The sequence below is a fragment of the Podarcis melisellensis genome (genome assembly GCF_964234715.1).
Source record: "Podarcis melisellensis genome assembly, chromosome: 2".
Lineage (NCBI taxonomy): Eukaryota > Metazoa > Chordata > Lepidosauria > Squamata > Lacertidae > Podarcis > Podarcis melisellensis.
In genome coordinates, this window is record NC_138529.1 from 17086332 (window position 1) to 17102448 (window position 16117).

At 44.5% G+C, this 16117-nt stretch overlaps 1 long non-coding RNA gene across 2 annotated transcripts in view; it reads right to left on the minus strand.

Moving 5' to 3' along the window:
* Positions 1-11153, minus strand: part of LOC309363009 — a 77682-nt gene extending 66529 nt beyond the window's left edge. For both annotated transcript variants that reach the window (XR_014165145.1, XR_014165146.1), the window contains exon 1: positions 10368-11153. This is a non-coding gene — a long non-coding RNA (uncharacterized lncRNA). The remainder of the gene's footprint in view (positions 1-10367) is intronic.
* Positions 11154-16117: the final 4964 nt, after the last annotated feature.

The window sequence follows — 16117 nt, forward strand, 5'->3', positions numbered from 1 at the left end:
CTCACGCAATGCAATGCAATTGCAGCCCGTGCAGCGCCGTGCCCTGCAACGCACAGAGCAAACTGCAATGCGGGCACGCAAAGGTGCTTTCTCCCACTTGCATACTGCAAATGTGGCGCCCATTACATCCCTCGCAGTGAGATAACCACCAAAAGGACCTAAGTGTCCAGGTAGAGCAATTGGGGAACATGCAGCTGTCCCATACAGGGACCAATCCTGCAACCTAGGCATTACCGACACTATGCGCTGACCCAGTGAAAGCAATGCTTATAGACCACATGGGGACACTATTCAGGCCGGAAACGCTTCCAGGCCATCAAATTCTAGGACAAAGCCCTAGGATCACCTGCTAGGCCAGGCATAAATGTTTCCAGTGAAATAGGAGAGTTGAGGTAGCCAACAGCTTGTCCAGGTACCCCTGCTTGCCCTTTTAGAAGGAAGCACCCCTTCAAGAAAACCCAAAGTTCTTTTACCACAAATGGGCAGAACTACCCAGCAACAGAATAGCCTAAAAGGAGCAGTTTGTTTTGTTTTGTTATAACAATGGCTAAGAGGGGGGTATGAACCCTGTCTCCCAGGTCCTAGTCTTACACTTTAGCCACTATCAGGGCAAAACAAACTTAAAGAAAGTAAACTTGTTCAGAAATGGCATAGTTCAAGAGCATATACAGAGTGCTCTAATCCTTGGAGGCACAGAGAGCCTCTGGGGCCCTCTGTCTGCCTCAGATATACATTAGGAGCAACTGGGCCTGCAAGCAGATACATTCCTATAGTGAGAATGAGTCACATGTCAGAGACTTAACAATTAAATGCTACCTGTAGCAGACTTAGGCTTGGAAGTTAATGTGCAGGCCGAATAGGCCTCCCTGTTTCTGCTCTTGAGAATCTTAGTCTCATAGCAATATTAAAGGAAGCCAAATTAGGGCTCCCACCCAAGGCTAGCTTAAAATTTGGCCAACAGCGCTGCACACACTCAAATTAAAGCCAACCTTCGGGGATACTATAAACGAAAGTGATTCCAGCTAAGCTGGGAACAGCCCTGACTAGCCCCACAATTTCAACGAGAGAAATGGGGGAAACCTTTTGCGAAAGAAAGCCCCTAACGGGGGCTCTTTCCCTATTGTGAAAGGCAAGCCACGGATACAGGGAGAATCTTCCCACAGGGCAGGGTAAGGGGTGGGGTGGGAAATCGAACAGGAAAAAGGGGGGGAATTAGATTATTTAAGGGACTAGAGAGGATTAAAAGAAAGGGAAAATAAAGAAATAAAGAAATGTAACCAAACAATGAGAAGATTGTCCAAGTGCTCCATGTGATCCGATGCAAAACGGCCAAGAGGACATCTAACGTCTGTCCCCTGTATTTAAAGACTCTGACCCCTCCTCCAATTTGGCAACAGCAAATCTGCCCCAGCAACCCAATCTTAACCCCTTAAGAGGCTTGGGTCTCTCACCAATCTGCCTAGTCATGGCATGGTGGCTTGTTACCCCAACCGCAACACGTGCTCTCTGTTAGGGAGAACACGCTTTGTTCTCAAGCTGCATGTCAAGCAGGTAATGTGTCTGAGAAATTCTCTTCAGTGTGGCTCAAAAGAAAGAGGGGAAAGGGGCTGTGAATTTATTCTGTCAGCTCTGTTTGTGTATGTTTTCTGGTGCTAAGCTCCTAAGGAGTGAAAGAGAATTTCAAACAGCAATTCCTGGGTAGTGGTGCTTAGGGAACAACACTGATGTGCAGATGTTTTGCTTAGGCCTGTATACCAGCAACTCACAAGGCTAACCAGGGTAGGGGCAAGTAGCCGCGGAAGATGCAGGCAATACTTTCAGTTCTGATCTTGGTTCCAGTTCAGGTGAAGCTAGATTGGATTGGGTTTACAATCCCATATTTGCATTCCACTTGAATTCTTCAAGGCTCACAGCTAGCAAGTGTAGATGTTCCTTATAGCCACACAATTCTACGATGGTGAGCACTGAAGCTTCAGTTCCGATTCCAAAAATCTGGGGAATCATAAGTTGGCTGATCAATCCATACCATCGAGATTTCAGGATGGCAAATCAGGACCCCACTACCACCATCCTGCTGCCCCCCCCCCCATCTGCTGGCTTGCTGACACCACCTGTCCACTCCTCTGCTAACTGCCACTGTCTGGCTTCCAGATGTACACCACTGTGGCCCTCCTTGTGCGGGTGTGGCAATGGGCAACAGAAGACTGACCGGCAGGTTTTGGGCAGCTAGAGAAGGTGCAGAACCAAAAGAGTGCAGAAGCAAGAGATGTATGTCTTTTGGTCCCCGTTGACTGAAATCCCAGGACATCCCAGGATGGGACCAGGAGCCAGGGTGGTTCCTGTAATTCTGGGGTGTCCCAGTTAAGACAGGACACTTGTATGGTATGTAGATCATAAAGGAAATTAATTGGACATAATACATTGGGAATGTTTCCTGTACATATTTCTCATTGGAGATGATAGTGATGATGATAAACAGCAGACTTCTAACAATAATAGAAAATTTATATGTTTAGTATCCTTTGTGACTTCTCCTCCATCTTCCTTTTGTTATTAAGCCTGTGCCATCTCTATTGTTCACATTTATGAAGTCAGAATCCTGTTTCTCAACAATGATTATTATGATTATTCTTCTATTCTTTTACTTTAAACTCATTTTTTTTAAAAAAAGCACTAGGAACTGTAGACTTAGACCTGTCTGCGGATAGTGTTTTGTACTTTGACTAGCACACAGTTATTCTGAACGCTCCATTGTCCTGTTCAGTGTTTGCACGTACTTTCCAACCATAAAAGTAGCACATTGCTCAAACTTGTCAGGGAATTAATTTGAACCCGAGTCACCTTGGTGCCAGAGCAGCGTTTTCATTTGCTTGCTTACAAATATGGTATCTGCAGTTGCTAAGCTGCTGAATGAGCATCATCCAGCCATGGGCGGCTGATATACTATGATGTCACAATGAGCCTTGGCAGATAGAGATGTCACAGAGGTGCTGAGTAGTCTAAGTGAATAGTCTAGGATTAGAAAGAAGAGGGGCTGTATCTCAGAAGACGAAGAAGATCCCAGATTCATTTTCTGTCATCTTCAGGTAAGGCTGACGTTGTGTCGGTCTGATCGGTCCAAAGCTTGTTGGACATCCTCATTGTGTGAATCTACAGAAGACGACCGGTCTCCCTGGATGCGGTGAGTTCTCCTTTCGGTATGTGGACTGTGGGCCGCCTCATGAATGTTATCCTTCTCAAAGACCGTGGCCATATTCATTGCTTCCATTATCCTGATGTCATCTTGCACGCCACTGATGAACCTTTCGAGAAGTCATTCCTCAATGTCAGCGAATCGGCAGTACATCGCAATCACTGTGATGTATTCACTCGCTGACTCTTGCGCTTGTTGTTCTCTGTGCGCAATGTAGAGTTGGTGGTTCTTAGTTGGCTGAGGCGCAAGGCGTCTTGTCATAGCCTGTGTCAGCTCATCGAAAGTGAATGCCTCTATGTCTGTGGGTGCCATCAGACCTTCTAGTAGAATGATGGTGGAACTTCCCAGCACCATCAGTAGCACATCCATGACTTCCTTTATAGTTGGCCTTTCATTGTCGTTACTGACCACAAGCCACTCCTGGGACTCTTTGCGCCCGACTGCCAGACACCCCAGATGCTTTCGCCACGAGTATTGCGCTGGTCCATTTTCCTGGCCGGTTACCAATATTTGCTACAGCACCAACCCGGGAAAGCCATAGGTCACACAGATGCACTCAGCCACTTGCCGCTGCCAGAGAGCGACCCTGACCCTGCTCCTGCCCACCAGATCCTGCAGCTGGAAGACTTACCAGACCAGCCCTTGCATGTGAAGGACATTTCCGCCGCAAGCGCGAAGGATAGGCTGTTGTCCCATGTCTCAGACTGGGTGGGGAGGGGGTGGCCCAGGAAGCCGGGTCCAGAAATTTCATGCAACACAGCCTGCAAGGATGAGCTGTCTACTCACCAAGGATGCCTGTTATGGGGTAGCCATGGTATAGTCCCCCGCCCCCCGTTAAGAAAAAAAGTATTAGAGGGGCTGCACGTGTCTCACCCGGGGATTGTCTGGATGAAGGCATTGGCCTGTAGCTATGTGTGGTGGCCAGGCATAGATGCGGAGATAGAGGACTGGGTGAAACGTTGTGAGCCCTGCCAGGTCTCCTGGCCAGATCCACCCAAGGCACCAGTACAGTCCTGGGAGTCCACACAGTCCCCATGGTCCTGGGTGCACGTGGATTTCACAGGGCTTTTTCAGGGCCAACACTTCCTAATAGTGGTTGACTCTCAGGCGAAATGGCTTGAGGTGGTGCCAACCTCAACTGTGACTGCTAGAGTGACTATAAACGCGCTCAGGAAGCTATTTGCGACACACGGCTTGCCAGACACACTGGTGAGTGATAATGGGACCGCTTTTACTTCGGCGGAACTCAAAGAATTTGTAACCAAGAATGGAATCTGCCACATTCGTTCTGCTCCTTTTCACCCGACCACTAACAGCCAAGCTGGACGCATGGTCCATACTACCAAATTTGCGCTTATGCGCATAGTGCATGTAGATTGGACTCTCCGGCTAGTGGAGTTCTTATTGGCCCAACACATCACCCCAAGCACAGTGACTAGCCGGAGCCCGGCGGAGTTACTTATGGGAAGGAGGCTCACTACGCTCCTTGGTCTTATGCACCCCGACTGGGCTCTTGAGCAACGGCCATCCACTGTGGTGTGGGGGGCTCCAAGAGGGTTCTCCCCTGTGTACGTCCGAAACTATGGGTCCCAGGTATCATTGCCCACTGTACAGCTCCAGTTTCCTATAAGGTAGGTTTGGAGGGGGGAACTGGTTTGGAAGAGACACCTCAACCAGATCAGAGCCAGGACACCTCCGAACACGGAACTCCAAGTGGAACCAGAGGACGGAGAAATGGGTACTTCGGGAGATTCTGTGCCCAGGCCAGGGTGGGAACCAGACGGGTTGTCGGTGACTGAGTTACCTCAGCAGGGTGACTTCAGGCCGGAATCCTCAGTGGCTCCATTGGCAGTGACCCCTTCGGAGCCAGCCTCGCTGACCGCCCCACTCAGACCACGGGTACCAGAGGAACCTCATGGGTTACCCAGTCGGGCACAGGAAAGCAGAAAAGGCCATCACACCTTGATGACTATGTTAGTTCCTTTTGTTAGGAAGTTGGGGGGTAGGAGTGTTATGTATTGGGTTTAACACATTTTATGTTACAAGGCGCGTTCTAACCAATCGTATAAGCGTTGGTAGACGAATGTTCTAATGGCAAGTAAGCGCATATACTTTCAACTGTCAACTGTCAACGGTCCGTTCATGTTGGGGCTTTTATTGTGTAGTCCTGTGAGTTCGGGTTTTGTCTTCCTATGAGTGAGCCATTGTCACTGACAATGTTGAATAAACATAGTTGAGGAACTTATACAGCCTTGGGCTTCTGACTTTTTCCGAACATTTAACATTTGCCATCACCCTGGCCCGGGCCTTCGCCTTCGCTCTAGCCTGGGCATTTGCCTTTGCCTTTGCCTTTGCCCTGGCCCAAGCCTTCGCCTTCGCCTTCGCCTTCGCCCTGGCCCTGGCCCTGGCCCTGGCCCTGGCCTGGGCCTTCACTTATTCCTTTGCCATCACCCTGGCCCTGGCCCAGGCCTTTGCCTTTGCCTTTCGTTTTCGTTTGCCTTTGCCCTGGCCCGAGCCTTTGCCTTTGCCTGGGCCTTTGGCTTTGGCATGGCTCAGGACTTTGCCTTGGCCCTGGCCTTCGCCTATTCCTTTGCCATTGCCCTGGCCGGGCCTTCGCCTTTGCCCTGGCCTTTCAGTTAGAGCTGAGGTTGAAAGGATTCATGATGTTACTTGAACAGGGTTTAAATCATCCCTGCCAGGGTGTCTTACATGATAAACAAACTTGAAGTTAGTATGACTGCAAATCCACATTCCATTTTCACTTGGTGTGTTCTCAAGATCTCCTTGTTTCGGTTCTGTATTTTATTTTCTCTTTAGGGAGATCCCAACCAATTAAAGATAGGCTTTTACATGTCTTCTAATTACGACAGAATAGAACTGGGGAAAGCCTACAAGGGAAACAGACCAAATGAGGAACAGAATGCTATCCGTGGATGTAAAGGCTTTCATGGAATTAGCAATGGCTGCCAGAATACCGGATTAACATTCCCATCTGAAAATGAGCTTCACAATGAAACAACTAGCTGAAACTAATTGGGCACATTATATAGTGTCTGCATTGTGACAACAGGCTCCCTGAATATCTCTCTTCAACATTTTGCTTGTGGTATTATTTCCTGCGTGCAAATTTAAGTTTGCAAATGATTCCAGTTTGAAGGCCTCTCTTCAAAAGCCTCACACTTCTTCCTGAGCCCATTGCAACAATGCATTATGTTAATTACCTATATGTGATTGTCTGGGTCCTGAGGCAAATTAATATCTTCAGAGTATACTGTACATTTGTGCAGATTGCTGGGTGTTTATCTTTTTAGCTCATTATAGGAAGCGCTTATTTTGGAATCGTATAGCACTAGGAAACCAATTGACTCTGAGATCAGTTCTTGCTGTTAACTAACAGCTTTATTTCCATTTCACTCGCTTATATCTACCCACTCAAAAAATAAATGTTTGCTGTTTCGTACTCTTAATCCAGACAGTGAAGAATTAGGCCATTAATTTTTACTGCTCCTAATGCCGGTGGTGCATGTCATGATGTTTGCCCAATTATAAGACTGAAGTTTTGTACCTCTGTTGGGCACCATTTTAAAGTTATTTTTGCTTCACATATAGAAACACCCGTTTCTGGGGTTTAGCCATCTCTTTGGTCATTCTAAAACCCAAAGCAACCAAAGGCTGAGACTACACTCTGTAGGACAACATAATTTGAAAGTTGGCTGGAGGGGGGAATCTCCTGAGTTAGTCAAGTAAATTTTATTCAGAGTAGATAGACCAGTGAAATTAAGGGATTAAACTTAGTCATGTTCATTTATTTCAGTGGCTCAGCTCTTGGAAAAAACATTATGCCAGACTTCCCCAACCAGTTACCCTTCAGATATTCTGGACTCCAATTCCCATCTGCCCTGGTCATCAGGATATCAGTTTGCATTCATTGTTACAGAAAGTATTGATCTGATGTGTAGAGATCTTTCCTATTCTAATTAATTCCAGAGGGTTGGGGAAGCTTCTCTGCTTGAAAGAAACAAGCAGAAGGTTCGTGATGTTTGGGTTATTCCTTCAGAGAAGCTGAGGACAGCTGGCTTAAACTGGTTCTGTTATCTCTTCTTCAAGGTCATGCTGACTATAATAATAGGCCAGGAGCAGCCTCAGTTTCACTTTCACTTTCTATCTCTCTTCCTTCTGGTGTGGTGTTTTGTATATAGTGTTAAGAGTTGGTCTTATTATAAGTTATTGTAGGTTTAAGTTAAGTCTGCTGCAACTGGATTTCTTATGGACAGTGCCAATCCTGAATATATTGGATTTGTGACCATTATGCTCACTTGCCTTTAGGAGCAGTAAAGCTCTGCTGGATGAAATATTAATTGCCTCTGGTTTATTTTTGGGAATCCTGAAACGTGTTTAAGTCTTTACAATGCTAACTATACATTGGAGTTCTGCTCTAGATCAATACTGAATAGAATTCCATGACACAGGGGCCATGGTCATGGCTTATGGGAGTTGTAGTCCATCACATCCAGAGAGCATCAGGTCAAAGAACGTTGTCCTATGCCATGAAACTGAGCCCCAGGCACAAGGGGACAGGGTTAGCTCCCATCTCACCAACACCCATGAGTAAACTATTCACTGTCAATGGCTGCCAGAGACAGTGATATGAGGAAAATGTAAGGGCAGCAAAAAATGCCCTGATCTGATACTGCATGGTCAAGGTTGCATTAGGAGCAAGGCCCATAGTGGGGTGCAATGTGCTCAGATTTACAGAATTTGTCACCCTAAGAAGCCCCTCAAATTTATGGGACATATCTGCATCATAATAACAAACCTCCCATTCTTGTATTTGTAAAAGCCAAAATGGAAGGAAACGGGGGAAAGACTGACTTTTTATTATTTATAAATTGAAAATCATATTTTAAATATTTTTATTATTATTATTTTATCCCTTGTTCATTGCTGCCCTGGGCTCCTTTGGGAGGAATTATAAATTTAATAATAAAAATAAAAAATGAATGAATGTTTACCTCGGCTTTTACATTGACAAAATGCCCCAGGCAGCTTACAAAAGAGCAACACATTCACAAGAGCAAGAATCAAAAGGCTGCTGCCAGGAGTGGATTGGAGCACTAAAATCAAAATTTAGCAAAACAGTACAATCACATTCCTTCTATGCATAGATACAAGAGAAATCAAGGGCACCAGACGTTGTCTTTAGAATCCGGATGGTGCAGTTACTGACTTCATTTTGGGTCAAGTTGGTGTTTTTGTTTCCTTGCAATCATCCCTCCCCCCAACCCACACCAACCATGTTCTTAGAGTAGATTAAATTTTGAGTCTGTTAACCTTGATCCTTAACTTTTCAGTAACTTTAGAGTCAAAATAAAACTTCTGACTTATGAGCTAAACATCACTGCAGTGCCTTCCCTACAGTGGTAGGAATTAATAGTGTCTGAAATTTCTGAGGGCATGCAATACATCTCTGGAATGGACCTTCTTTTTAAACAGCCATAAAGCTTTTGATACCTCAAGGATCATGCTATGTAATTACAGGAGTTACTTTTTATATATCAGTGGCAGATATCCTTCATTTTACTGAGTTTCTAAGGGACAATAACGGCCATTTCTGCCCCCTCATCTGCAGTGTTTGGATGCCCAATCTGTTTCTTTCTGTTGCAGCATATGGTATAAGCACATTCACCAGAGTCATTTTGTTGATTTAGGATATGCATCACTTGTCTCCCATTCGTATAATGTACTTTACCCCACCATTGCCCTTTGCTTATGGGTTAGAGTCCCAGCTTCTGTGGAAGTGAGGGTTGAGCAAGGACATTGTTGAAGTTGAAGTCTTTTATTTGGGAATTCCACTTTGCACCCCCGTTTTCACCTTCACCCCCATGTCCGTGCCTCTCTCTTCCTCTTGTGCAACCTCCCTTGTATACAAACCACCTCCAAGCTACCTCCTGCATCTTTCTCCTCCCACTCAATGCAACTACTAACTACCCTAAGGAGCGTTTCCACTGCCATCGTTCAACCTGGACATTGAGGTCCAGCTCCCAGGGCCTTCTGGTGGTTCCCTCACTGTGTGAAGTAAAGCTACAGGGAACCAGGCAGAGAGCCTTCTCAGCAATGGCACCCTCCTTGTGGAACACCCTCCCATCAGATTCAAAAAGAACTACACAACTTTTAAAAGAAATCTGAAGTTAGCCCTGTATCCAGCTCCAAAGGCCTTCTGGCAGTTCCCTCGCTGCAAGAAGTGAGGTTACAGGGAACCAGGCAGAAGGCCTTCTCGGAAGTGGCGCCTGCCTTGTGGAACTCCCTCCCACCAGATGTCAAGAAAATAAACAACTCTCTGACCTTTAGAAGACATCTGAAGGCAGACCTGTTTAGGGACGTTTTTGATGTGTGATGTTTTATCATGTTTTTAATATTCTGTTGGGAGCCACCCAGAGTGGCTGGGGAAACCCAGCCAGATGGGTAGGGTATTATTATTATTATTATTATTATTATTATTATTATTAATTCTAAGTGGGAATGTATAACTTCACAAACGTTATCCAGTCCTTAGGTGTGGCCCTGATTGCAGTGAGTTTGGTACTCATGGTGCTACATCTCCCAGGTCCTTCTCAAGAACCTCTATGACACTGCTTCATACTGAGCCAGACCTCTGCTTAATATTGTCTACACTGATGACAGTGCCCAAACCCTCCAAGTGTCCCTATTTTCCATGGATGATCCTGGATTTACAGAAGCCATCCAGCTTTTCCTTAGGATGTCCGTATTTTCTACACAGAAATGTTGGGTGGCATGGTAGGATGTCCCTATTTTCATTGGAGAACTGTTGGCAGGTATGGTAGGGTTGCCATATGTTCTGAATTTCCTGGACATATGGCATTTGGAAACAGTGTCCAGGCAGAAATCACTGACTGAAATATCTGGGAAGTCTAGATTTCCTTAAGAATAACTCAAAACTTCATGTTTATTTGTGTTTTTGAAGATTTGCCCAAAAATGCTCAACAACTTTTGTGTCTGGATTTTTCACTTTTTGAAATATAGCAACAAATTTTCACTCTTTGAAATAGGACGTGCCTATTTTCATCAGAGAACTGTTGGAGGGGACATCTCTATTTTCATCAGATAAATGTTGGTGGGTGAGGTGTCTTAATGTAGAGATGTTTCTTAGCCTTACCTGAAGATGACAGAAAATGAATCTGGGAATCTGGGATTTTCATCTTCTGAGATACAGCCCCTCTTCTCTCTAATCCTAGACTACTCACCTAGATTACTCAGAACCTCTGTGACATCTCTATCTGCCCAGGCTCATTATGACATCATAGTATATCAGCCACCCATGGCTGGATGATGCTCATTCAGCAGACACCATATTTGTAAGCAAGCAAATGAAAACACTGGTCTGGCACCAAGGTGACTCGGGTTCAAATTAATTCCCTGACAAGTTTGAGCAATGTGCTACTTTTATGGTTGGAAACTATGTGCATACTCGAGCAAACACTGAACAGGAAAAACGGAGCGTTCAGAATAACAGTGTGCTAGTCAAAGTACAAAACACTATCTGCAGACAGGTCTAAGTCTACAGTTCCCAGTGCTTTTTTTTAAAAAAAATGAGCTTGAAGTAAAAGAATAGAAGAATAATCATAATACTCATTGCTGAGAAACAGGATTCTGACTTCATAAATGTGAACAATAGAGCAGGCACAGGCTTAATAACAAAGGAAAGATGGAGGTCAAGTCACAAAGGATACTAAACATATAAGTTTTCTATTATTATTAAAAGTCTGCTATTTATCATCGTCACAATCATCTCCAATGAGAAATATGTACAGGAAACATTCCCATTGTATTATGTCCAATGAATTTCCTTCATGATCTACATACCCCACAAGTATCCTGTCTTAACTGGTACATCCCAGAATTACAGGAACTACTCTGGCTCCTGATCCCATCCTGGGATGTCCTGTGACAACGGGGACCAAAAGACATACATCTCTTGCTTCTGCACTCTTTTGGTTCTGCACCTTCTCTAGCTGCCCAGAACCTGCCGGTCAGTCTTCTGTTGCCCATTGCCACACCCGCACAAGGAGGGCCGCAGTGGTGTACTTCTGGAAGCCAGACGGCAGCAGTTAGCAGAGGAGTGGACAGGTGGTGGCAACAAGCCAGCAGGTGAGGAGGGGGGGACAGGATGGTGGTAGTGGGGTCCTGATTTGCCATTGTGAAATGTTGATGGTATGGATCTATCGGCCAACTTATGCTTCTCCAGATTCTTGGAATCGGAACTGAAGACTTGACTCAATACACAACAACCGCTGGATGCCAAGGTGGCAGCAGAAATGTGAGAGATTCTGCCAGTGCTCTTTTGCTCCTTCTTCTTTCTTTATTCCTTCTGAAGTCATGACTTAATTAGCATTATCAAAAAAAAAAAAGGAAGAAAGGGAGGCAAAGAATAAACAGTGTATTTGTGAATGGGCACAGGAGAGCAGGAACAAATATAAAAAAAAATGATATTTATTGTCAGATGCATGCTTTCCATGCATGCAAGTCTCCCCCCCTCAGCACCCACATGATGTTAGCCTGTATTCCCCCTCCCCACCTTTTAATATGGATTTACCCCTCCCAGTATGTTAAAACACACACACACAACCTCTTACCAATTACCAGTTCCTGGTATCTCAATGTTTGCAATATTAAGTCCTCATCTGGAAGCACATTTTCTTCCTTGGAGATTTAAGAGGGAACGTGGAAATTTTTCACCCTACCCAACCTTTTAAATTCAAGAGCAGAACCTAAAAGCAGCACCAATTATGATTACAGATAGGTGCTCTTAGACCACTAATATAAAAAGGGGGAGAGATGTGATTTAACAAAATAGATGGATAATATTGAGGTCCTTGTCTACATTATCCCAACAATCTTTACATTAGCCCTGGAGAGTGATACAGAGTTATTATCACTAGAGTGCAGAACAAAAGCTGAGTTCGTGATGGAGGCAAAACAGACTTTATTCCCTCCCCTCTTTTTTGCAGGTGTATACTACAACATGTCATTGACACAATAAAAGTGCATTAGTGGTGGATCGATAACAGAGCATTCACATATCATCCCGATTTATTAGGTGTTCTGAAATTCTTCCCCAATGTCACTGCATTGCTACAACCTAAAGACGCACTCTTAAATGAATGTACAACAAAAGCAAGACACCTCCATCCCAGCAACCTCACCCATCTCTGGACCTTAAAAATATATAACAAAGATAACATTTAAATTTAGAATATACTGGACCCCATTATGTTTGCTTAGAAAGGGGTTGTCTAAGATATCTGTTGGAGTTGCAACAGGGATAATGCTTCTCTAAAATGTAATTTTTTTCATTGTCCTACACTGAAAGATTTTTAGCAGTAGGTAACCAAAACCATCAACAGAACTGTACGGAACAACCTTACATATACCATGCAAAATTTCCTCTTGAATTATATACCCAGAACATGGAACTTTACAAAAGGACAATACGAGTGGCCTCTCCATGCCCTTACCACAAAAAAAGACTGATACTGATGAACTTGAAAAATAACAATGCGGCTCCCTTCTGTGATTGGATTGAAGATTTATACAAACTTGCAACATATGAACAACTTGCCTATAAATGCAGACTTGCCATGGGCAAATTCAATGATATTCGGAATCCATTCTTACAAATACTGTAATAGGTTAAGATCTGGTAAAGTACAATAACCACCTTGTAAAGTATACAGTTTTGGGGTTTTCCCCCTCTGGTCCTTGTGGCTTTGGTGTTTATTTCACGGGTCGTTGGTGTGCCCACCTTTGGCTGTCATTTTAGCATTCCAAGGGCATCACTCGTGATCTGACCTTTCTTGAGTTTTTTTCCTATTTTAGTCTTGGCGAAGAGACTACGAGTTCGTGGTCCCAGGTGGCGGTTATGGCCTTGGGCAGAATCCTTTAGTCTTTTCTTCCCTATATGTGTCTGTGTGTGTGTGTGTGTGTGAGAGAGAGAGAGAGAGAGAAAGAGAGAGAGAGAGAGAGAAGTGGTGATTCACCCCCCTGCAGCAGTGATTCCAGGGTCCCCCTCTTAAAGGGGTTATATATATGGGTGTCACTGGCCATACACTGAAAGGTCGTCAGTGAACTACTCTGCATGCAGGGATATGGGCTTGGCTGCCTGCTACACTTAGGTCTCGCAGAACACCCCAATATCCATTTACCTGATGAGCCCCAGTTCCCCCTGGCTGGGGGGCTGGGAGGAATACATGCCCAAGGCCTAAACCAAGGTATTCCTACATTCGGAAGTTTAATAAAGTTGTGGCCTAATTTGAAATTCCATATAATGTCGTCAGAGTCTTTATTCCTTCTTTATGATCCCTGGGCGCTGGGGTTGTCGCCGCCTGGTCACACAATTGCATACTTTTTTTTTAAAAAAAAGGAAAACAAAAAACAAGAAAACCCTCACCCACCCAAACATTCTCAGTGTAAAAAACTACAGAAAACAACTTTCAGAGGGCTGTTATGGAACAAGCACTGACTGGAAATGAAGCAGTACGCCCACCCCAAAGCTTTTGTAGGGACAAACAGTATTGAAATCAGACCACTCATAGATGCCCCGGGACAAGCATGAGCACAAATTCACTATGAAAAGGATGTCTGGAAGTGATCAAGGATTCACGGCCATCTCTTAAGTCATTTCTTAACTCATAGGCTATGCCTGTCTTAAACTGGCATGTAACGGATGTTTAACAGAATAACTCTAATGATAACTCATGGGCCAGGTAGGAGAAAAGATTTATTGGAAAATCCACTGCCACATGCATTGTAATGCCCAGGGCTGGCAGAGATCTGTGCCATTCTGGAGGGCATTTTGGTAGGCATTGCTTCATGTTACACTGCTATCGCTTATAGGGACGCAGCTGGCGCTGTGGTCTAAACCACTGAACCTCTTGGGCTTGCTGATCAGAAAGTTAGCTGTTCAAAACCCAGTGCATTAAGAGCTCCCATTGCTCTCTCCTGACAACCTAGCAGTTCAAAAGCAAAGCAGTGGAAGTAGATATATAGGTACCCTTGCAGCGGGAAGGTAAATGGCATTTCCATGCACTCTGGCTTTCATCACAGTGTCCCGTTGTGCCAGAAGCAGTTTAGACATGCTGGCCGCATAACCCAGAAAGCTGTCTCTGGACAAACGCTGGCTCCTTCGGCCTGAAAAGCGAGATGAGCGCTATACCCCATAGTCACCATTGACTGGACTTAACCATCCAGGGGTCCTTTACCTTTACCTTTTTACTGCCGTAGGTAACATTTTAAAAATGCATCAAGTCCAAACTTATAAGACAAAAATTAGCTGATCTCCCCCATCCTGATCTTCAGGATAATTATAGTCAAGTTTCTAGATATAGGCAGAAATATGTTTGACATGTATGTACGGTGTTAATCCACTTTCCAATTAATAAGCTTTTTCAGAAAAGAAGAAAAAATCCTGCATAGGAAAGACTTCAATTCCATTCATGCAATGTCAAGTGCCATTTATGGAACTTGCGTAGAAAAGGGGTCATCTGAATGATATTCCTTATCAGAAAGCATAATAAAAAAGACTACCGTAATCACCTGACAACTTTCCCTCCCTCAGTTGCAGAAGGAATGGAAGAATAATAGATAATTTTACTGGATCTAACTCTCCAGCCAAGCTAATAAGTATTTGAGGCTAATTTGGCAAGCTTTTATCAGAATATCTAATTATGCTTCCAGATAGTGATTCTTAATACAATGGATTATGTAGCTCACATTAGCATGCATATCAATTACAAAATAGGGTTTGGGGAGGTTGTAAAAGAAAGCTGACATGGAGAGAAACTCAGATACAGTGGTACCTCTGGATGTGAATGGGGAGCCCCGTTCGCATCCAGAGGTGAACGCAACCCACGTCCGTGCATCTGTGCATGAGCAGATCGTGATTCGCCACTTCCGTGCATGCACATGACATCATTTTGACCATCTGCGCATGCACGAGTGGAGAAACCTGGAAGTAACACGCTCCGATCACTGCAGCGCGCAACCCGAAAATACTTATCCCAAAGCTACTTCATCCCGAGGTATGACTGTAATTCACAAATCCAACTACTTGCTTAAGAGAAGGCATTTCATATTTATTTTATTTATTGAATTTATATACTACACTATACCTGGAGGTCTCACAGAATAAAATCAAAATATAAAACCTCAAAATACGTATTCAAAATAAAACTACAACCACCCAATACCCCCCCCCAAAAGAACACATTTTAAAAGGGCATAGGATGTCAATCAAATCAAAGACCTGGTTAAAAAGGAACTTTTTTGCCTGGCACCTAAGGGTGTATAATGAAGGCACCAGGCGAACTTCCCTGGGGAGAGCATTCCACAGACAGGGAGCTACTGCAGAGAAGGACCGTTCTTGTGTTGCCACCCTCCAGACCTCTCGTGGAGGGGGTATATGAAGAAGGGCCTCAGAAGATGCAATCAGGGTCCAGGTAGGTTCATATGAAAGGAGGGCGGTCCTTGAGGTATTGAGGTCCTAAGCCGTTTAAGGTTTATAGGTCAAAACCGGCACTTTAAATTGAGCCTGGAAACTAACTAGTAGCCAGCACAGTCAGACCAGGATCAGTGTAATATTCTCAAACTGTCTTCCTCCGATGAGCAAGCTGGCCACTGAATTCTACACCCGCTGAAATTTCCCAACCGCTTCAGAGGCAGCCCTATCTATAATGCATTGCAGTAATCTAACCAGAGCATAGACAACAGTAGTTAGGCTATTCTTGTTCAGATAGGGGCGTAGCTGGGCCACCAGCTGAAGCTGATAGAAGGCACTCCGGGCCACTGAGATCACCTGATCCAGGAGTACCTTCAAGCTATGAACCTGTTCCTTCAGAGGAAGTGTAACCC